The sequence below is a fragment of the Cibotium barometz genome, chromosome 27 (assembly GCF_041138505.1).
Source record: "Cibotium barometz isolate CiBa-2024 chromosome 27, ASM4113850v1, whole genome shotgun sequence".
Taxonomy (NCBI): Eukaryota; Viridiplantae; Streptophyta; class Polypodiopsida; order Cyatheales; family Cibotiaceae; genus Cibotium; species Cibotium barometz.
This window is the reverse complement of record NC_141072.1, coordinates 16,047,376-16,069,170: the sequence shown is the minus strand read 5'-3', so window position 1 is coordinate 16,069,170 and position 21,795 is coordinate 16,047,376. Positions and strand designations below refer to the sequence as shown.

Sequence of the window (21,795 nt, the reverse complement as noted above, 5' to 3'; positions counted from 1 at the left end):
CACTAGGTTTTTCTCTGCTGCCCCAGAGGTGATGGCTCCCCTCTATAGTGGACATTGGGTTCAATCTTCCTTTTACCTAGTCCTCCTTGACATTTGCCCACAATGCCGCTGTGTTGCGTAGTAATGGTCCTAGCGGCATTTTGATAGTTGTAGATAGTATGGCTGCGAGACTGCCTTTGTTTGTCTCTAGGTTCCGTGGCAAGTGAGGGCTCCATACACGTGTTTGTTGCATATTCAATCCCATGGAATGAATGGACTAAAAAATCTTAATCTGATTCCTTATGGATTCCAGGGCAATGTCTAGCTCCCTAACCATACCTAGACCCATTTCTGCGGCCATATTTAGCAGATCCTCCCTTGTGACTATGTTTAGGTCTACGTTAGGATCCACAATTGGCCTTTGAGGAGCCCCCTACCTAGACCACGTCTTCTTACTGTATATGGTCTTCTATTCAATTTGGTCTACGGCTAGGTCCAGGTAATTCCTCATTGTCTGGCTCCATGTTGGCAGCCTTAGTCTACCTTTGTAGGATAAAGAGTTACATGCTTTGTAAGAACGTGGGATCATTGATCATTTCTTGTATATATTTTCTTGTATAGAGACAATTCTCACCTCCTGCCAAGTGCTCTAGGTAGATTGTCCTCCTCTTCTTGTGTTTCAAGGCTTTCGTCAGCCCTTGGTTCCTCATTGATGGGTTCTAGAGTTGATATCACTCCTTCTGTTATTCTCATCCACATGCTATTAGTGGCATTTTTAGATGTTTTTGGTTCTTTGCCACGTTGTCGAAATTGATTCAAACCCTCCATTTCTCTCTATTCCGCCCTTGTTCTTCGCATATTGAGCTCTTATTTTCTTAAGCTCAATAGCCGTAAAATTGTCACTCTACCTTAGCCCTCTTCAAGTCTATTTCCATTTCTTCCAATGTGGAGAAGAAGATATGACCTGTCTTAGTGGCGCTTTCCTTATCCCTTCTAACTTGGGGCACCATCCCACTAATCCTTATTGTGTTAGCATTCTTAGGGCTAGAAGGTTGGGTTGGTAAATCCGGTCTTAGACCGTGTCGTGCGCTTGTTGACGAGCCCGTTGCCAGTAGATTGCACTTGTTCACGAGCCCGTTGCCAATAGATTGCGCTTCATCTTTCATGCCGTACTGGAGATCAAAAAATCCCCTGGCCATATCAAAGATTCCGCTGGACCTCGCAGGAGAAGAGGGTTTTTCTTCCTCTCCAAGGCTAGAGAATCTTAGCCATTCTTCCATAGATTCTCCGCTACTTGTTTCTATGGTGGTCAAATTCCTCCAAGTTGAAACACTCAATTGAGTGCTAACCAAGCGGCTTGAACCAACACTTTTATGGTAGGAAGAACCTGGGTGATTTGATGCACTGTCGTCGGGGGTAAGGTTGTTTCCAATGAGTTTCTCGGACCTCAAGTGCATGAGAATGTGTTTCAATGTGAAATCACTACTCCAACCATTTCACCTAGTTTTCTGCCAAACTATCTTTTCTGGTCGTGAAATAGTAGATTTCCATGAAACAGCAGATAATGGTACGTGTCATGAAGTAGCAAGTTGCAATTCATGCCGTGAAATAGAACGTTGTTCACGTCGTGAACTGTTTTTCATGTTACGGCATCTGTTGTTTCACGTTTTGAGTTCTTAACTCATGATTACTTTAATCTGAGTCGCATAGACTCCAATGGTGCAACTAGTGTACTCTCTTATCTCTGGTCTAACAACCCTTAATTTGTGAGCTAGCGATCCGTGAAAGGTTATTTCGTGAACTACTAACACCTGACGTGTTAGTTCGTGGGTTAACTCGTGAAGTAGCAGGTTATGTTTCACACCATGAAGTAGCAGATTACAGTTCTCATCATGAAATAGACTATGCTTCACATTGTGAAACAGAATGTCATTCACTTGGTGAAGTGCTTCGTTGCTATTTCACGAGATATGATTTATATATTTTGTTGTGTCAGATGTGTCAGGATAAGGCACCCTAATTTTAATAAGGTTATCCCGAGATTCCTGGCACTGGTTGCGAAAAGTATTTCACGTGGTGAATTAGCAGGTTATATTTCATGCAGTGAACGGTTTCCTGCACTTTCACATGTTTACAGCCGCGTCGACCAAATAATGGTTAGAAGCTGATTTTCCTATCCTATTGATCTAGAAAGGTTGTGCCAAGGATTAGGAATGCAATGCAAGACATGAACACAACCAATGGCTCCTTTTTTATAGTTTTTTGTGATTTTTAGAAAAAACAATACACTTCGTGTCACCAACTTCTAGCTCACGCTGTAGGAATTGGTAATGTAAAACAACAAAAATTGAATGTAAAACTAAGTGTAGATTCTCCCTAGTACTCACCCACACTTCCAACTCGTGATTTTTCTAGAACTAATGTAATTCTTTCTCTACCACTTAAACCTTATCTACACAATTTCTTCACAATGCACCTTCCAAATGTAAAGGCAATAGTGAATCTTGCATAATGGGACCTTGAGCTCTAAGAGGATGGAAGAAACAATGGTGTTTCCCCAGTAGCGACACCAAAAATGTTATGGGCTACCACACCTCCCAAGAGAGAAATCTACTCATTCAAAATCGGAAGCAATAAACAACCATCATTGGGGGCGCTTACCAATGCTTTGAGCTCACGTCCCTTAAGGCTCCCCAAGCTCTCTTTTAGGAAGCTCTACTCCTCCAATTTCCACCTCCACGCTGTTACTTACCGCAAAGTTACTCACACCACAATGCAAGGCAATCTACCTCTCACTCTTCCACACACACATGCATAAAAAAGGAACATGCACTAGAGTACACTCTCTCTCACTCTCTCTCTCTCCCACAAGAGACAAATCAAGAGCTCTCATAAACCAAAGGGAGATTGTGTCTTTTCATTATGAGAATTTGCCTTTTATACAACTAGCCCTTATTTACACTTGGACGCCCAAAACTTACTAACTAAGGCCTTGGGTAGCTAGTATCTCAAAATGTACAACTTTTATAGTGCCTTTACATGACACTTATTAATGTCCTTAATTGGAGGAGCATCTTTGTTAATCCAAAATGGGATTATTAACAGTGGGTGGGCTGAATTTAAGAAAAGGAATTGAATAAGTCTTATTTCATTCATAAGACACATGCGATTTATCGTATTTCCTTATTGTGGTTAATATAGATAAGCCCTCCAAGATGAGGTCGTTTCATATAGAATGAGTTTCTCAAAGAGGCTCAGTGTTATGATTTTAATGTTTATCTATTTGGTTACAATATGTACTAAGATTCAATGTTGTACTACAATTTGTATTAAGAACCAATATGTGTAGGGAGGTGGTTTTCTCATTAGATACAAGATGTGGAGAGATATTAATATGGTAACATGGTTTAATCATTGGATATAATGTGTTAGAAGTCATTGTGGTTCACCTATCTATTGGATACGAGTGTTGAGTGCCATTAGTATGGTAACATGGTTTACTTATTAGGGAGATAATGCATTGGAAGTCATTGATGTGGCAACAATGGCTCATGTGTTGAATGCAAGTGTTGAGAGCCAATGGTGTGACCACATGGTTTACCTATCTATTGGATGCAAGTGTTGTCATTGGTATGGTAACATGGGGATGTAATCTGTTTGTGAGTCAATAGTATAATGATATGGCTCAATTATCACTTACAAAGGGGTTGAGAGTCCATGGAGTAAAGGTAAGGCTCATCTAATGGTTCCATTGGGTTGAGTAAAAGGATGTCTTCTCATATGTACAAACTTTAGAAGGTAGCATTGGCTAAATTTCCTTTCTTTAAGTCTATACATTAATTAGAAGTAGGGTATACTAAAAAGTAGACTCTTATTTCTTAAGGATGGATTGATGTTATCAAGTTCTCTAACTTGTGTGAATGAAAGGTAAGGGATGTCTTTCTCATCCTTGGAAGTATGCTTTTCTCCATAAAGTAATGGTTGCCCTAATCTAGAGATGAGAAAACGATTTGATGGTAGGTCTTTCTCTCATAAAATCATGCACTTTTGAAATCTTATGGTTAAGATAAGTATCCTTAGAGATCTAGATTTAAGGACTTGGTTGTATAATACCAAGTTTGATTCAAAAGGATGTTTTCCTAATTGGTTGCAAAAGAATGATTTGTGCAATTATCTGGAAAGTGATTGTGGGTGTGGCCCAAACTATGAATCCATTCACACTTTTTGAGCAAACATTTATATTTATATGGTGAGGGTTGTTTTGTTGAGAAGCAAGAAAAAAAAAATCCTTTATTGTTAAAGAGGGATTTGCCTGGTTTCACTCTCTCTTTCACTTTTGTAAAGTCCTGGATTTATAAAAGACTCCTTTTGTTGGGTTTTATGGTGATATTTTTGTGATACTCTACTTTGTGTAAAAGCAATCATTAGCCCTTTGTAACATCCTCATTCTATAAAGGATATCCAATGTGTGTGGAATCATCAAGTGTGAACATGATAACTTTCATTGGGTCCTTTTTGGATAAGTAAGACAAATTTGATATGGTACCTCGGTACCATACAAGGTGCATTAAAATGAAGATGGATCTTATTAATAGAGACCTTTGGGATATTGTGGATGGGACTGAGAGAAGGCCATATGCAATAAATCTAGATTTAGTATGCAAGTGTGATTCAACGGATTTAAGAGCATTGTCCTTTATTATACATGGTATTACATCAAGTGAGATCTGCCAAGAGCTCTAAATGAAACATGGACAAGACTTAAATCTATTTTTGGCTGACTAATGTAGTAATTAGAATGTTTTTAAGTAAGAAACTTCATAGACATGAGAATTATGAAAAGGTTTCTTTAGTTACTCATCTCAATGGCATTAGATCAGTTCAGTGGAGCTAGTGTTGTGATAGATGAGGAGAGCTATATTTGTGCTACTTTCTAGTATGCCCTCTACTTATGAACATTGTGTGTATGTGATTGCCAACTAGCCTAACCTTACTCTTATTTTAGCCTCTTCTTCACTCATAATGGAAGAGACTAGAATAGAAGCAAGCAAGTCTTCTATTTCTTCAGGAATAAATGACCAAGCTTTTGCAATTAATGGACAAGAAGAAGAAGATTGAGGATCTAAGGACATGCTTCTACTGTAAGGATAAAGGACACATGATCAAAGTCTGCTAATACAAAAGGAAGAAGGATGAGGGTGAAGTAATAGATAAAGAAGCAATAAACGGCAAGTTGTAGCTTTGATGAGTCAAACACCATCATTTTTCTTGATTATACATTTTATCATTTGTTCCTAAAATTTCATAGGACGCATTACTAATAGGGGCGGATAATGAGTGAGAAATGCACGACAATGTCCAGGAAAAGAAGGCCACACCATAGTATGGCAAAAAGGAAGAGTTACGAATAGTAAACAGACATGCATGGGTATGTAGAACATGGCATGTTATGGAAGCATATGAACCAACAAGAAAAAGACACATTACAGTATGGTGGAGATGGACCAACAAGAAAAAGACACATCATAGTATTGCGAAGACATAGATTGAGCAAAGGAATGATACGTCACAGTACCAGAGGTAGAAATCAGAAACTGTCCAGAAGGACGACATGGAAGAAGTCGAGTTGCTGGTTGTCGAAGCTTCAACTCCAGAAGGACGCTGGCTCAGAGGTCAACAGTCCACGAGCAACCAATGACAAAAGAAGAGGCACGAGGTGGCATCCGCTAGCACGAACAACACGGAGCATCCAATAAAGGAATGATACGTCACAACAATGGACATAGAGATCAGAAGACGTCTAGAAGGATGGCATGGAAGAATCGAAGATTCAACTCTAGAAGGACCTTGCTCGCGGAGATCGACAAGCCACGAGCAAGGTAGCCAATGACAAAACAAGCACGAGGTGCCATCCGCCAGGACGGACAGTATGGAGCATCCAAACACCAAAGCATTGGGCACAACGAACGATCGAGCGATCCTCGATCAAACCATAAAAAGAGAAATTGAAAGTCGACGGCATGCGAAATGAATGCAGACGACCACGACAACACGTGTTAAGGCCACCACGACAATTGTTTGCATGGAAATAGAACTAAGAAGACACGTGTAGCATGGTTACCTACCAAAAAAATATTGCCATGGTCACCTTGGGAAATTTATGCATCCAACCACAAAAAAGGTTTTGCAATGGTCACCTTAGGATATTAATACATCCAACTTGGAAAGAAGGTTTTGGGTGCATATACTCATAGGTAGTTATCGCCTATTTGTTACAAGACGACTGTAATAAAATGGAAAAACAAAAGGTACCCTCCATCACCTTCTCGTGTAATACAATAATGAACTACAGTATGCATTAATCTCGAAATCTTTGACCTGCGTGCAGCATGCAGTTTCTGGCTATGGCGATTTCCACCATTTTGGGCTTCCGGATCGCTCTCTTTGGCATGGGGTCTTCTTGATTTTCCAGCTTCTACTGACAAATCCGTCCGCCCCCCCCCCCGCCCCGCCGCTGCAGCCCGTCCCCGCCAATCGTTGCGACGCAGGGAGAAGAAGAACAAGAAGGGGAGAAACCACAGGGAAATATGGACTCTTCTGCTGTTTCTGCCATGGATAACCTGCCCGATCTCCAGCCCGCCCGCTCTTCAATGTTTGCAAACCAGCCCCTCATGGCTGCCCTCATCGCCTTCATGGTCGCACAGTCCCTCAAGGTGCTCACAACATGGTATGTCTCCGGCCCCTTTTCCATCGCTCTATACATGATGTTTGATCTGTATCAGCATGCAAAGACCCAGGTTTATTATTATTATTTTTCCATGTTTAAGTGCTCACAAGATGGTGCATGATCATCTTTTAAAAAATTCTTGTCCTGATGTATGCTACAATGAAATCAATAGGACACTAGTACTTATCCTAAAAAAATTGGCTCCTAATGCTTTAAAAAAAATCTACCTTTTAGGAGAAAAAGAATTTGAAGCAAACAAGAACCACATATATTTTTTATTTTTGACAAAGAAAAATGTAGTGGTTTTATAATTTTCAAAATCATCTTGAATCATAACTAACTTCTACTACATTAATTAATGAAGAATTTTGAGTTTTGTCTTTCAAATAGGGAGATGAAGTCATCTTCAAATTGGATGCGAGAAATGCCATTCTCGCTATCTTCAATCATAATCTCCTCATCATCTATGATGATGTAATTATCTTTATTCTTTGAAGTGCTGGCATCAAAATTAATCTTTTCTTTTCCTTTCCTTTTCTTTCTTGAAATCATTTGTATTTTTTTTTAGTTTTTAATTGCAAGTTAAATCAAAAGAATTTTTAGAAATAAATTTTAACAAACTTACTTTGAGACTTCTTCAATTTGATTTGAATCCTTCCAACGCCGAGTGAACCAATCTAGTCTTGGTTGTGAGTCTTTTACACCCTCTCTCATTATAAAAATCTCCTTAATGTCATTGTAAGTGGTATGTGAAGGAAAGATCATGCACTTCCATAATACATTGATTTTGTTTATTGCCATCCCTTTACCTTAGTAGTAAAGAGTTATCTAAGAAGAAGAAGGGCAGTATTTTTTAGTTTTAATCATTTTATGCACTGTTCCTAAGAAGTCATTACCAAGAGAATGTCTCAAGTGAAACTTTCAAAACATGAGAGCTCTGTCAAAAATGTTAGAATGGGTTAGACAAATGCTATTCTTGAGTTCATCTGCTCCAAATTGACTGTAAATTTCAAAATCCTTTGAAATATCTTCTGCATCTATATTGTGTGAAATATTTTGATAATGCGGCTTGTCCATGTCTTTCATGACATAGTCAATCATACCATGAAAAGTATGCATGTTCTTTTGCCTTAGGACTCTATACATTACAATTTCTCCTATTGGGCCATTTACATTCTACTGTAGGTAATTCTTTATTTTTCTATTCACCGCAATAATAGATGATGCTAGGATTTTGATCACCATCTGAAAGTGAAGATGAAAGAATGTTCTCTCTCTCTCTAGAGAGCATGTACCTGCAATTGTCTCTTTCTCTATAAAATCTTTTAAATTTACCAATAGATTATCATCCACATCACATCCTCCAATAGATATAGTTACACTCAACTCAAATTGCTTAATGTTTTTATTCGCTTGAGTTTTTTAATTCGCCGAAAGCTTCTTCTTAGGACGATCTCTTGCTTTTACTTCATGATCATTTTTCAGGAAAACATTAGACTGTTCAATTGTGTTCGATTGAGTGGGAATGAATTTACTAAATTCTCGTGTTCTTTTTTTCAAATTCGTCTCATCTGAATAAGAAAATAGAGTAAATAAACACACAATAAGTTTCGATTAATATCTAAAAGATAGACGAAAAATGTAAGTAGAGAGAAAGAGAGAGATGGCAAAATGTGTGCGCGAAAGAGAGCGTGCCTGGAAGTTAGGAAAATAGTAATAATTTTTTAAAAAAGAATGCATTAATATCGCAAGATAGATGGAAACTTTTAATTCTCAGGCCAACAATAGTCGAAAAATGTCTACAGTTAGGAAACTAGCTTATATTAATTTAAATTTATTATTTAATGTTTTTCTGGCGCGGTAAGCAAGAAATTTTGATTAAGAGAGTGTGCTTGGCAGTGCAGAGACGGATCCAGAGAGCATGATGCTTTGCAGTGTTCGCAATGAACAGGACATGCAGCGTTTCCAACGAAGAGGACATGCAACAAGGAGGACACGCAATGTTCCCATATGAGATGACAGTTAATTAAATAAGGTTGAAAAAACATAAAAATAGTCATAGGGCTTCTAAGGTTTTCGTATTATGCCTCTAACACAAATTAATGTTAAAAGCAAGAAACTTTATAGACATGAGAATTATGAAAAGGTTTCTCTAGTTACTCATCTCAATGGCATTAGATCAGTTGAGTGGAGCTAGTGTTGTGATAGATGAGGAGAGCTGTATTTGTGCTACTTTTTAGTATGCCCTCTACTTATGAACATTGTGTGTATGTGATTGCCAACTAGCCTAACCTTACTCTTATTTTAGCCTCTTCTTAACTCATAATGGAAGAGACTAGAATAGAAGCAAGCAAGTCTTCTATTTCTTCAAGAATAGATGACCAAGCTTTTGCAATTGATGGACAAGTGGGATATAAATAGGAGGAATTGTAATGTGTAGAGTCCTAAGATAAAAGGGCATGCGTACCTTTCATGGTATAATTGGCTATGTCATGAAAGACATATGCAGAGATTATTTCAAGGGATTTTGAAATTTACAGTCAATTTGGAGCAGATGAACTCAAGAATAGGGTTTGTCTAACCCATTCTAACATTTTTGACAGAGCCCTCATGTTTTGGAAGTCCCACTTGAGACATCATCTTGGTAATGACTTCTTAAGAACAATGCATAAAATGATTAAAACTGAAAAATACTACCCTTCTTCTTCTTGGATAACTCTTTACCAAGGTAGAGAGATGGCAATAAACAAAATCAATGCATTATGGAAGTGCACGATCTTTCTTACACATACCACTTACAATGACATTAAGGAGATTTTTGTAATGAGAGAGGGTGTAGGAGACTCACAACCAAGACTGGATTGGTTCACTCACCATTGGAAGGATTCAAATCAAATTGAAGAAGTCTTAAAGTAAGTTTGTTAAAATTTATTTCCAAAAATTCTTTTGATTTAACTTTCAATTAAAAACTAAAAAAATGCAAATGGTTTCAGGAAAAGAAAGGAAAAGATTAATTTTGATACCAACACTTCAAAGAATAAAGATAACTACATCATCATAGATGATGAGGAGATTATAATTGAAGATAGTGAGGATGGCATTCCTCGCGTCCAATTTGGAGATGACTTCATCTCCCTATTTGAAAGACAAAACTCATAATTCTTCATTAATTAATGTAGTAGAAGTTAGTCATGATTCAAGATGATTTTGAAAATTGTAAAACCACTACATTTTTCTTTGTCAGAAATAAAAAATATATGTGGTTCTTGTTTGCTCAAATTCTTTTTCTCCTAAAAGGTAGATTTTTTTTAAAGCATTAGGAGCCATTTAGGATAGGATAAGTACTAGTGTCCTATTTTAGGACAAGATAAGTACTAGTGTCCTATTAGGATAAGTACATAGATAAGTACTAGTGTCCTATTTTAGGATAGGATAAGTACACTTGTCCTATTAGGATAAGTACATAAGTACTAGTGTCCTTTTTAGTTAGGATAGGATAAGGAGTAGTGTCCTACTATTAGGAGCCATTAGGATAAGTACTAGTGTCCTGTTAGGATAAGTACTAGATCCTAAGTACTAGTGTCCTACTATTAGGAGCCATTAGGATAAGTACTAGTGTCCTATTAGGATAAGTACTAGTGTCCTACTATTAGGAGCCATTAGGATAAGTACTAGCGTCCTATTAGGATAAGTACTAGCGTCTAATGGATAAGTACTAGTGTCCTATTAGGATAAGTGTCACAAACTCCTATATTCTAGGGACATGCGGATGCGTGTCAGGCCTAGAAACATGCGGATGCATGTATGTATTATACCTGGGCATGTGTATGGATCATATGAGTGGATGCATATGAGTCCAAGGACATGGCAGGACATTTGTGGACTTTCGGGCGGTGCCCGTGTGGATTCCGGCCATGCACACATGGTGTGTTATGATGGCAGGCGGAATATTTTTAAGTACAAGAATGATGATAGGTGGTTCTCCAAGTTTACATGTGCACAATGCATAAATGATGCATGCCATAACTTTATTTTACTTTGTGTGACATTGTCTTGCCGCCTGGACAATGCTTGTTATTTTGGCTTGTGAAGTCCGAGGGACCGGGGACGCCCGGGCACCTTGTGGACACGTGTGTGCACTCCTGTTTGGGCCTAAAACTGTGGGCTTATGGGTTTTGTAGGTGGTAAGTGCGTCCACACTCAATTTATAGCTTATTTCATTTACTACTAAAGTTTATTGGTTTGGAGGTCCACACTCATTAATAAGTGGCCGGACAACTTATAATGCGTTTCCATTTGGTTGGACCAAAATTAATGAAGTCCGGACAGGTTATGACCATTTCCCATTTGGTTGAACCTAAACTTATACAAACAGGACAAATGGAGCACTATGGGCTGGACACCTACCTGGACACCTTATGGGGACACATGTCAGCCAGTATGTGTACCCACCAAGCCCCTTAGGTGGCACTGGAAAAAGGCGCCTCCCTCAAGAGGCCTTTTGGGCTGTTTTATTCATTATTCAACACATTGGAGAGCTGGTTGGAGCTTTGGGAGTTGCTACAGGGCTGGTTGCTTGCTTCCCAGACTCACACAAGCTTGGATATCGATCCCCACACTCTTCTAAAGGGCTGGTTGGTAAATTTCAGACCTGCAATTTCTGGTTATTGCGAGTTTTGGGCTGGTTACAGGTGTCCAAAGTCGACTTGGACAGTACAGGACAGCTCTAGGGACCTCCACAGGGCTGTAGGACCCCTTACAGTTGGATTTCTCGCGATAGAAAGTTGCTGTTTTGGACTGGTTATTGCACAAAACAGGCCGGACAGCAATGGAATATGTGAGCATGGATGTGTCTCAAGGATTCCTGGTATAACAGGTGCTTAGGGCAAGCATTGGGGACACTTGCTCGCGGAGAACACAGGTTTCTGGATTAGTTTCTCGCGTGGAAACAGGGCCTAAAGATCCATTTACATCCTGTGCAGGGCGGAGTACCTGTGAGGATTGTGATACTCTTGTGTAGGGCGGATGTACTTGTGAAGAGGCTTGTGCTGGGCGGATGTACCTGTGTGTAGGGCGGATGTACCTACAGATTCTCTTGTTTGAAATGTATTCATTCATGATGTATTTGGAAGCATCAGGTGCAGGCTAGTGGTGAATCCCCAGGCACCCGTAATCTTGTACTTTGCAGACTCTTTTGGTAATATAACCTAAAGGGGGGGGGAGGGGGTCAACCTATCATCGACCCCTTTATGTGGTGTACTATCATTTTCAGCTTTTGTGGTTGTAATGCTCAAGTGTTAAGTGCTCAGAATCTTGTTCACATTTATACGATTCCAATACACGCGTCCGCCTCCCGTTACATTGGTATCAGAGCTCAGTTTTTCCCCTCATTGGAAAACGGTCTGAGGCTTGGAATCATAAGTGGTGACCTGATTTGAGTGTCATGGACAGCCACATTTCTGACAGTGTGGAGAACACACAGGACCGTGAATTTCATGGTACAAGGGATGCAAGAGATGCTGCAGGCAATGATGTCTATGGAGATGCAGGTACTCATGACACTATGCATTCTGATTTGGAATCTTTGAGGCATCAAGTGCGACGCTATAGGGCTGAAACCGAAGAGCTTAGGTCATTGAAAAATGTCCCGGATGTACAAAGGGTGTTGGCTGCGAAGGCAAAGGCTTTGGTCCATGAAGTCACTTTTGAAGCAATTGCAAAGGAAATGGATGTTGAGAAATCCTGAGAGCTTGCACTTGCATACCTAATGGTTAAGGGTGATGTATACACTGAAGCAGATGGTAGTTTGGCTTTCAAGAAGCCACCCCTCATGGCTGCCCGTGGTGATGCACATGATGCACAACAAGCAGAAAGAGCACATCAAGTGCCAAATGCTGAAAGGACAAGAGTCCCTGGTGCTAGGCTTGATGCAGGTCAAGAGAAGAGTAAGGATGAGGGATCCTCTACTCATTCTTGCTTTGCTCCAAGAAGACATATCCGTTCTCGTGTTGAGCTTTCCACTCATTGGAGAGTGTGGCTCAAGAGAGAACGAAGAGGGATCGTGAATCTTCATCGTGGCATCATCATCATGCAGATGAACAGGATGTACATAGGGATGCATATAGAAGGAAGAAGCCTCGAGAGTTCAAGTCCGGTGACAAGGATGTAAAATTTGAAAACTTTCAGGGACGGATGGACTCTACCAAAGCACTTGCTTTCATTAGACAGTTTGAGATAGCTTTTTGCAATGAAGACTTTTCAGAAAAGTCTATGCTCAGGCATGTGGGAATGCATCTCAAGGATACGGCAAGTGATTGGTGGCTTGCAAAAATACTTGATGGAAGTGCTGCCCCAACTTGGTCTTCTTTCAAAATTCAGTTTTATGATCAATTCTTACCACCAAACTTTGCAAAGGATGTACGCAAGGAGTGGGATTGGCTGTCCCAAGATGAGGGAGAGTCCGTTGCTTCATACATAGCAAAGTTTTAGAAAATCCTTCTCAAGGTTACTCCCTTCATGAATATGACAGACTGGAGATTAGACAGTGGAGACCGATCACCTTGCTAGGCACGGCCTACAAGGTCCTAGCTAAGGCGATCAGCAGGCGGCTTCAGCCTCACCTTCCGGACATCATCAACTCCACGCAGACAGGCTTCATCCAGGATAGGAGCATCCTGGATAACATCTTCTCTTTCTGGGAGGCTACGGCTTTGGCTAGATTTCGGCAGGAGGATTTGGCAGTGCTCCTTCTCGACTTCGAGAAGGCATATGATCGGGTGGACTGGGCCTTCTTAGAAGGCACTATGGAGAGGATGGGCTTCCCCCTCAGTGGATCCAGTACCTCTGGAAGAAAGCCACTGAGAGACCGTCCTCTCCTGGGCATTTGTCCCGAGGAAGTGTCTGAAGAGCCGCCTCCAGTTCCGCATCCGAAAAGGGGGAGAGAAGGGAGTGCTGCAAATGGGCCGGCACAACCGGTCTCGTGAAGCTCCAGACTGCCTCCCGAGCCTCTCTCACCCTGTCATCTGCTGGCTCAGCAGAGAGCAGATCCCTGTAAAAATCTGTGGCGATCGCCCGAACCCTGGGGGGATCCACCACTACCTGGCCATCAGCCTGCCGAAGACGCCTGAGACCCTCTCGTCTGAAGCGAGGCCCTGTCACCTCAAAGAAATCCCGAGTCACTCTGTCTCCACCCTGTGTCCAAAAAGATGCCCGAGCATGGAATCGGAACTCCACCCTCCTCTCCTCGCGATGGATCTGATCTCTGTGCGAGCTGACTCCATCTGCTCTGAAATCCAAGGGCTCGTAGGATCCCTCTCCTGAAGTCTCTGAAGGGAAGCTAGACTCCTCCGCAGGCTCCTCTCCTGCTCTCTGAAAGCCTCCAGACGGTCCAGGGCAGCCTGTCTGAGCATCCTACTGATCTCCTGCAAACCCCTGTCGAGATCGCTGGCTGACGATCCTCTCCTGAACTGAAGCTCCTGCCAGACCTGCTCAACTCTGGTTGCAATCTCGGGCTCCTCTATGAGACAATCTGGAATCCGGACGCTCTGGCCTCGCTCTCCTCTCGTAGGGTCCTCGATCTGGAGAAGCACTGGAAAGTGGTCTGAAAAAGAAGAGCCTGCAAGTATACCCACAGTGCCACCTCTATCGCAAGCCCACTCATCAATGTAAAACCTGTCGATGCGGGAAAGGTTAACTCCTGTGGCCCGTCTATCCGAGCGCGAGAAAGATAAACTCCCCTGCATCCTGCCAAACTCCGAGAGAGTCCACGGATTCTGGCCTCTCACCTGCAGCACTAGCTCCTCCCAGGCAGCGAGCTCCGGCCCATGAATGGTCTCCTGGCTGCCCCCCATCCTGTCCTCTGCATCCTCCAGCATGTTGCAATCCCCCCTAGGCACCAATGGTCTCCCATGGGGAGGGACTGCCTAATGGTGCTCCAGAACTCAGCTCTCCCGGTCGCCCCATTAGGGGCGTAGAAGTTGAGGAAGCCAATGCGGTCTTCCCCAACCCGAAGGATGATCCACTGCGCTCGACCCTGAACCAGAGTGCCAGAATCCACAACCTCGGATAGAAGCTGCTCGCTGACTGAGATGCATACTCCACCCTGGTTCCCCTGGGAGCCATATGCCAGTGAATGGTTTCACAAGTTCACCCTAGACATTGATTGGGCCCAGCACACATTCCGGATTACTCGAAATGTGTCAAAGGTCCCAGTAATCATTAAGTGTGAACTTGGGATACCTAACCTTCCTATCATTAGTCATCTACAGGCTAAAATAGAGATTTGGAAAGGCTCAGTGTGTGCGGTGATCTACGTTCAGACCACCCAGACTGTGACCAGTGCTTCAGAGAAGTACAAGCCCTCCATGATTGGTTTCATAAGATTTTTCTTTGGGACAATTTGCCTCCTAGACTCCCCCTATCTAGACCGGAGGACCATAAAATTGAGCTCCTCCTAGGTTTTGAACCTCCCATTAAGTTTCCATACTGCTTGAGCAAGGCCATGGAGACAGAATTGGATCATCAACTCCAAGAATTGCTGCAGTCTAGTTTTGTAACATGCAGAAGCTTCGGGGAGATCGGTAACTTCAATGCTCAGAAAAAATAGCACACTTGTCGCGACGAAATTAACGCACAAAACTGAATGTAGATGTGCAGAAAAATAAAATAAAATATAAAATAAAATTATATATATATATATATATATATATATATATAGAGAGAGAGAGAGAGAGAGAGAGAGAGAGAGAGAGAGAGAGAGAGAGAGAGAGAGAGAGTATTGGGTCTCGAATACCCTCTGTAGGGCTCCCACCACGAATGGTGTATTTGCTTTTTTTAGAATGATGCAAAACTGAAATAAAAGACTGAACCTGAACCTTCTTGGTTGAGGATAATCCTCTGCACTTGACCTTCAATCCTTCACCCCTTTTGCGTTGGTCGTGGGACTATTTCTAGTCAGCCGACTGGTTTTAATCCAGCCGACCAACATCGTGGAGGGGTATAAATACCCATGGCCTATTTTCAAGTCATTCATCTCATATTTCACCAAGTGCTGAAGCTGATCAAAGGGCCAGGATAGCCAAGGATAAGCTTGTAAATTCAGCATTTAATGCTAAAATCCTTGCGCATCACACCTGGGTGCTGGCCACCATGCACCTCTGATTCTGGCTACTGGGTTGCCCCCCGCCTGGCCGCCTACAGTCCTCTAGGGGTTGGGTACCCTGTCGGCTGCTTGTCCAAGGGCCCTAGGGCTGGCCTACAGCCCTTCCATGGCTCGTGGGCACAGCCAAGGCCTTCCTGGCCCCTATGGGGGTGGTTCTACACCTCCCCCATGCCTAGATATCTATCCCTGGGGTAGCCCTATGGGCTGGCCCCTTTCCTATATGCAAACCCTAACTGTCTACACAGTGGTCTGTCCTCCAGTATCATACCAGATACACAGAACCACTAACATCATTCCAGAGGGAGACTCACATCGCGGACTGGCACTGTTTCATGTGCAGGACAATGCACACCTGCTGACCGGAGTGGGACCCTGGCTGACTCGTCCCGGACTGGGCTCACATGGGACTAGTTTTCTACCCTAGGTCTTGCACCTTCTCTACAGATATGTCTACGTGGCATCCAAGTGCGGGATGCATGTGATATCCCCTTCTGCTTAACTTGACGGAAGCTGCATAGGCTCCAAATAATTCGTCAATAACGCTGAATAGTCGTCGAAAAACTCTTTGTCAAGCCATACGTGTAACACGCGGAAGCTCTGGGAGTCTTCTTTCAGCCCTAAACACTCCTGGCAACATGCTGATGCAAAAACGCAGATATAGAGAGATAGTAGAGAGAGAGATATGCTGGAAATTCCGTATATTGCTATAGTACAAAAAGATACTCTTACACACAGCCCTAGGCTGCCTTGAATAAAAGGGGATTAACACCCAAAACTGTCCCCCTATGGGACTCCTAGTGACCCAAACCCCTAGAGGGTTGAATGCCTTAACAATGAGCACATGGTCCCTTTTTATAGGACCTCTCCAAGCTTGGCCAACTGGCCGACTGCTGGTCGGCCAGTCCACAGTCCACAACTTCCTTTTCAGTGCTGCCCGACCAGAATATTCCCTTGATTAAGATGCGCTGGCTGCAGCCTTCCTCCGTTTCTGCCGACCAATGCTGGTTCAGCCGACCCCCCTGATCTGGCTCCTAACGCATGGTCTAGAAGCCCCTCCAAGCCTTGCTCTAAATCCACCTTTGTCCTCTTGTGCTCCACTTCTGGTTCTTCAAAGTCTTTATCTGGCTGCCTTTTCTGGATCAGCGTCTGAAGTTTGTCCATGGCATTGATCATGCACATGACATCCCCCTCTGCTAAACTTGATGACGGGAATCCAACGTGCTCTTGGATGACTGTCATCATCCCAATCCTTTCCCGGAGTCCCTCTGTCATCCATCCATCCCTTGGCAACCCCTTTTCTCTGAGAACCCGGCCTGTTCTCCAAACCACTCTGTCTCAAACGAAGATCTATGCATCTGTTCCATCTAGTCCACAATCCATTCCTGCCCTGACTTTGAACACCGTCTTGGTCTTCATTCTTGAGAAATGAGTCTGGCACTCTCACATCACCCTTGGGGGATAACCTCCCTTGGGACCGTTGCCCGGGAACCTATTTGGCTCAGAGGATTGCCATCCCCTTTGGCTTTGTGGAACACCACCAACAAACCTCCTGGGAGTTCTTCCCGGTTCTGTGCTCCTTGCCTTGGGCTTCGTATCCGTGTACTTTCCTGTACCTTGGACCTGTACACCGTCATATGGGACTGAATCAGTGTTTAGCTTTGCTGAGCTTGATGCTCTGATACCAATGTAACACGCGGAAGCTCTGGGAGTCTTCTTTCAGCCCTAAACACTCTTGGCAACATGTTGATGCAAAAACGCAGATATAGAGAGAGAGTAGAGAGAGAGAGAGAGAGAGAGATATGCTGGAAATTCAGTATATTGCTATAGTACAAAAAGATACTCTTACACACAGCCCTAGGCTGCCTTGAATAAAAGGGGATTAACACCCAAAACTGTCCCCCTATGGGACTCCTAGTGACCCAAACCCCTAGAGGGTTGAATGCCTTACATGGTCCCTTTTCATAGGACCTCTCCAAGCTTGGCCAACTGGCCGACTGCTGGTCGGCCAGTCCATAGTCCACAACTTCCTTGGTAGCTTCAACTTCATTGAAACCTCGTTAATCTTTCTTTGGATGGGAAAAGGTCCAAAGCTCCTGAAAGACAACTTAGGGCATCGGTTGTCCACCTGTTTCAACCTTTGCTTCATAATCCGAAGATACACCCAATCACCTTCTGAAAACTTCATATCCCTTCGGTCTTTATTGGCATGTCGAGTGTAGGCCTCCTGCGCTTTAGCCAACTTGTCCTTTACTGACTCCAAAATCTCCTGGTAAGACTCTGTCAATCTATTCGCTTTAGGTATTGAAGACAAGGTCCTGGTCAATAGCGATTGGAATGGTCTTCCAAATGCTGCCTCATATGGAGTCCTGCCAATAGTTGAAGAAAAAGAATCATTCAAAACAGCTTGAACTAAAGGCAAACATGATTCCCACTTACCTTGTTGATCGTGGACATAACAATTCAACACATCAAAGGCCAATTGGTTGTAGATTTCTGTTTGGCCGTCCGTCTGTGGATGAAATGCACTGGAAAAATTCAATTTAGTACCAAAGTTATCAAACAATGCCCTTCAAAAACGATTGGTTGGCATCTCGGTCTGACACTATGGTCCTAGGAATCCCGCCAATCGGGTACCAATGCCGAATGAACAACTGGGCAACATCCTAGGCGGTCACATTGGCCTTGCATGGAATAAGCATAACAAATTTACTAAATCTATCAACTATAGTTAAGCACTGAGTATTACGCTTACCCGGACTGGGAGGCAGATTCGTGACAAAGTCCATCGAAATATCTTGGAAAGGTCCCTTAGGAATTGGCAAGGACTGTAACAACCCTATCTTCTTCCCACGAGAAGCTTTCACCTTGTGACAAATACCACAGTGTTGTACATATGAAAACACATCTCGCCTCATCTTTGGCCAATAATATTGCCGTTCCAATTTCTCCAAAGTCAAATTCATGCCCCTATGACCACTAGTAATAGCGTCATGGGCGTCATGGAGAAGAGTTGCCCTGAACAACTTCATGACACATAGTCGCCCCTTGTAGAAAAGCCAACCATTGCGTATTAAAAAGTGGCATGGTCCTGTGGCATCCAATGCCTGTTCCCATTGTGTACCGAATTCCTCGGAATCCGCGTACGTGTGCTTCATGTCGTCAGGTCCCGTACCAACAAGGTCAAGTCTAGTGGTCTGAGTCAAAGTCACTTGTCCCTTCTTGCCTAAAGCATTAGCCACTGGATTGGCCTTTCCTGGAAGGTACTCAATCATACCACTAAATTGCTGGAATATCTGACTCCCGCGGTGTTGTCGGTCACTCCATTGTGCACTTGGCATTGTCTGAATCCAGTGTAATGCCTGATGGTCAGTGCGAATTTCAAAGTCACGGCCATAAAGAAAATGTTTCCAATGTTTCAAGGCCTGTATAATGGCAAGGAGTTCACGATTGTAGACTGAATAATTCTTCTCTGCGGGCAGTAACTTACGAGACATGTAAGCTACTGGATGACCATTTTGTTGTAATACACCTCCAATTGCGATGTTACTCGCATCGGTGATTTCCTGAATGGCTTGTCCCACGAGGCAAGTCACTTTTGATAAAGCCACCTTGAGGTTCTTGAATGCCTCCAATGCTCGTGGAGTCATTCGAATCCGTTGCCTTTTTGTCTTGACACCCTTTAGCAGATTGGTGAGATCCGCCGAGAGGTCAGAAAACTTGTCTATGTGGGTGGAGTATGCTTGGCATATACCCACAAAGGATCTGATGTTATAAGCAGTCTGAGAGACTTCCCAATTGACAATCTCGGCCACCTTAGCCGGATCTCGTCGAATGCCTTCTGCACTAATTATATATCCAAGGTAATTAACCTCGAACAAATAAAATTCTGACTTTATCTCATTGACGTAGATCTCGTTGCTTTCCAACAACTTCAAGACTTTCTCCACATCAATGTCATGGTGCTCAACCGTAGCTGAAAATACTAGTATGTCATCGAGAAATATAAACACACACTTGCCAAATGCAAGGCCAAAGAGGAGCGATTGGGGCAGAGCTCGAAGGGAAGGCGTGCCACAAGCAATAGGCTCGAGAAGACTTGCGGGAACAGTTTCAACAGACGCTTCGGACTTTGGTGACTTCTTTTCACAACCCTGCCTTAGTCTCAACAACAGTTATCCGTGCCTCACCGAACTTCACCAAGTACGACGGCAAGTGTGACCATTCGGTTGTGACTCAGTTTATTCATGAGTTTGTTGCCCACTTTCCTCTTTCAAAGATCATAGAAAACCAGACAAAGTCCATCTGGCGCTCCACACCTCATGGGTGATGCAGTCACTTGGTGGCAACATTGGTTTCGTTTGCATACAGATCCTTACACTGGCTTACCGGACTATGATTGTGACACTTTTGTGTCAGATTTGAAGACTAGGTTTCTATCTCTGCAGTACATGACAAATCTAGAAGATGAGGTCTACAAACTCACCCATAACGTCTCCCCCCTCTGCTTACTTACTCCAACAAGGTGATCACTCAGCTCAATAGTTGGGGAAGTTCGAAGAGGAGAAGCTCGAGCAATTCATTCGGGGATTGGATCCTAACATTCGATTCCCCATTCAAAATTTTGAGCCTCCATATGACAGGGCTTTGACTCTTGCGCAGAATCATGAGATGATGCTCAATGGAGGCAAGCCCAAGACCGCTCCAGTCACCCCCAAACCTTAGCAGCACAGACGCAGACCACCCAGCAGAACTAGGCTTCTAACCAGCAATCAGGTAAGGGGGCTCCCAACAACAACAACAACAACAAGAAGGATCAAAAGAAGAAGGCTCCAAAATAGCTCTAGGAAGGAGCGATAGGATTGACCCAGGAAGACCCCTGAAGAAAAGATTAAGGAAGGCCTTACGGGAGGATTCTTGCAGTCAGATTGTTTTTTTTGCCACCACACAGGACATGCCAAGAAGGATTTCACCTAATGGCAGGCGGAAAAGAGCAAACAACCAGCCTCTGTAGTGGCTACTGCCACAACTGTACCACCCCCTCCACCCGCGCTCTCAACCACCAATGCTGTTCAGCTTTTGCCCGCTTTGAATGCGGTATCTGCACTGGTATTCGATGATAGGCCGGAGGGCGGCGTTGAGGAGGAGCGTCAGAAAGGTCTTATGTGAGCGTATGGCACCGTGAAGGGGCAACAATTTGTTGTTCTCTTCGACATGGGCAGTTCAGAAGATGCCATCTCTCCGTAGTTGGCAACCAAGATGCAATGTGCCCTTGTGCCGTGACCCCTTTGTGAGCCCAGTTGGGGACATGTCAGGCACGAGCTACATAGGTCAGTCTCCCAGCCTTAGTGTTAGGTTAGTCTTCTTAACCCACTGTGGAGAATTTAGCAAGTGTTCATCATTCATGAGCATGTAGAGGTCAACCCTAGTAGTAGTTGCATTAGGAGCATATAGCTGCATCACATGTAGAAGGGGGCCAGCCCTAAGGCCAGCCCCAAGGCAGCCCAAGTGATGGCTAGCCTTGCAAGGGGTAGTTAAGCCCCTAACCTTACTCACAAGACCTAGTCGGCAGCCCTATATGGGATTGGGGATCCAGTCGGCTAGGCTAGACTGTGTCGGGCATCAGCCCGACCAGCCCTAGTAGCCCGACCAGGTACATTAGCAACCCGACCAGGCTTATTAGCAACCCGACCAGGCTTATTAGTCAGCCGACTGAGCATCTAAGGCATTTAATGCCATTTGCAACAGTTGTGAGCATAATTTGCAAGCCGACAACCTCTTCAGGTAGCCGACCAACTTCCAAGGGGGATATAAAAAAGCAAGAGCAAATTCAGTCCCAATTCATTCAGTCGTAAAATTAGAGTTCAGCATCAGGAGTCAAGCATGTATGCTTAGGCTTGTGCGTGTGCATACTTTCAGCCTACTTGTGCTC

The 21,795-nt window shown here is 43.3% G+C and overlaps 1 protein-coding gene across 7 annotated transcripts in view; it reads left to right on the top strand.

Annotated features, from left to right (window-relative positions):
* The first annotated feature begins 6,229 nt into the window (after nucleotides 1–6,229).
* The window catches only part of LOC147623091 (uncharacterized), a 100,859-nt gene continuing 85,293 nt past the window's right edge, over nucleotides 6,230–21,795 (top strand). For 6 of the 7 annotated variants that reach the window (XM_086821153.1, XM_086821155.1, XM_086821152.1 and 3 more), the window contains exon 1: nucleotides 6,298–6,706. The gene's annotated coding sequence lies outside the window, so the exon portion shown is untranslated. The other variant, XM_086821151.1, reaches the window with a different exon arrangement.